Source organism: Protopterus annectens, chromosome 12.part0 (assembly GCF_019279795.1).
Source record: "Protopterus annectens isolate FY-2018-M chromosome 12.part0, PAN1.0, whole genome shotgun sequence".
Taxonomy (NCBI): Eukaryota; Metazoa; Chordata; order Ceratodontiformes; family Protopteridae; genus Protopterus; species Protopterus annectens.
Window position 1 is genome coordinate 250,045,029 of NC_056746.1, and position 2,500 is coordinate 250,047,528.

Genomic DNA, 2,500 nt, shown 5'->3' on the forward strand with positions numbered 1-2,500 from the left:
TAAGAGCTCTCATAAAATCATCCAAAGCAAATTTCGAGAGAAAAATAGCTAAAGACTCAAAAGACAATCATAAGGCCTTCTTTAGCTATGTTAGAAACCTGGGAGGAAACTCCCAGATATGCTCAGAGCTAGTTCAAAATGATGTGAAGATTACTGATCCTACAGACATTGCCAACATACTGGCTGACAGGTTCAGTGCAAACTTCTCCCCCCCCCAAAAGGAGAGATATCTATACCAAACGATTGCAGCCCCCCAAACATCTCCAGCGCCCCAGTGAGAACTGCTCTCTCCAAAGCAAAAAACACAGCATCCATGGGACCTGATGGTGTCCCCGGCTGTGTGCTTCATGAACTCAATGAGGAATTAAACCCACAGCTAGGACAGCTGTTTAATCAAAGTCTTACCTCTGGATACGTACCCAGGGAGTGGCGCACTGCAACTGTGGTACCACTTCACAAAGGCGGTGCCTCCACCGACCCTGGAAATTACGGCCCATTAGCTTGACAAGCCTTATCTGCAAAGCCATGGAGAGGATCATAATGGACCTCATAAATAAAGACATAGGGAATTTGCAGACTTTGGATCCAACCCAGTTTGGCTTTGTCAAAGGCAGATCATGCCTTTTAAACTTGGTTGACTTTTTGGAAACAGTCACCAAAGCCATTGATGAGGGAAAGGCAGTCCATACAGCCTACCTCGATCTGGCTAAGGCCTTCGATACAATACCCCACTCGGGTATCATTGAAAAACTCATCAGCTTAAATGTCAACCCATACATCACAAGATGGGTTGCAAACTGGCTGAGTGACAGAACCCACAGGGTCAGAGTTGCTGGCGCCATGTCAGACTCAAAGCCTGTCACAAGTGGTGTCCCACAGGGCTCAGTCCTGGGCCCACTCTTGTTTGGCATCTACTTTTCAAGTACAAGCAAACACAGGAGGGTTATGGCTGACAAAGTTTGCAGATGACTGCAAACTGGGCGCCATAGTAGAAAACACATCTGACACAGATATCCTTCAGAAGGGTCTCACAGAAGCGGATAACTGGTGCCAGAGCCACGGCCTAAAGTTAAATGCCAAAAATGCATAGTCATACCCTTCGGGAAAAACAAGGTTACCTAGCTACCAAATAGGTGGCAATCCACTGAGCACAGAAGAAGTTATCAGGGACCAGGGGACCCAGGTTGATAGTAGTCTGTCATTCGACACCCATGTAGCTAAAGTAGTTAGGAAGACCTTCTACATTGCCCACCTTATCATGAAGGGATTCTCATCTAGATCAAGGGAGGTCATAGTCTCCCTTTACTCATCACTCATCAGACCAATGATTGAGTACAATGCCCCATTCGGAATGTATCTGACCCGACACTTGCAGCAGCTGGAGAGGCCACAAAAGTTCCTCACCAAAAGGATAAAGGGTCTCAAAAATCTGTCCTATGCTGCCCGACTGAAAGAACTCCAGCTCTATTCAGTCGCTACCGCTTGCTCAGAGGTGACCTTTGCCTAACATACAAGGCCATGTCAAACCCAGATTTGATGAATATGCTTCACCTCAAAAATCTAGATCCATCAGAGCCACAAGGGCGGGAGACTTAAACCTTGACACGGCTATTAATAGGACGTGCTGGAGGGATAGATTCATCACCCAAAGACTCCCTATGCTGTGGAACAAAATCCCGGTACATGTGAGGCAGAGCACCTCGCTGGCCTTGTTCAAGAGAAATCTTGACCAATGGATGGGAGATCGCAGATATACCCCAGGGATTACCTCAGTGTCACTGCTCGACAGAGGCACAGCAAAATAATGGGTATAGTTCCCCATACTAAAGGGGTGGCCTAAGCCACAAAACGATGGGCTAGGCTTGTAAATGCCCTCGGGCAGATAGCCTAGTATGAACCTATGAACCTATGAACCTATATATACACACACACACATATATATATATATATATATATATATATATATATATATATATACACACACACACACACACACACACATATATATATATATATATATATATATATATACACACACACACACACACACATATATATATATATATATATATATATATATATATAGACCAAAAATAATAAGACCCCAACAGAGAAAAAACAATTCCAAAACTCCGATTCCAGTACGACTGATGGAAAATCTCAATTGTCCAGATATATCACATAAATAAGTGCAAGAGTCAAAAAGAGAAACGAATAATAAGCAAAAACACTGTTTTAATAAAACGTAAGCGCTTTCACGATATAAATCGCTTCATCAGACGTTAACATATTTAAAATTCACATACAGCTTATATAAAAAACATCATATCCTGCTTCATTGTGAAAAGAACTACCTCACTTCCTGAGTGTTATGTTAACACTCAGTATATAACAGCAAAAACCACATCCTATCAAAAGAGCCGTGCACTATTTCAAAATACATTCAAACAACAAGCGAGCGAAACGCATCGCTTCCTGTCATAGTATATAACAACTTTAA

General features: G+C 42.7%; 1 protein-coding gene across 1 annotated transcript in view; it reads right to left on the bottom strand.

Moving 5' to 3' along the window:
- LOC122816485 (mitochondrial Rho GTPase 2-like) overlaps positions 1–2,500 on the bottom strand; it is a gene marked incomplete in the record, with an annotated part of 1,688,264 nt that overhangs the window by 1,561,661 nt on the left and 124,103 nt on the right.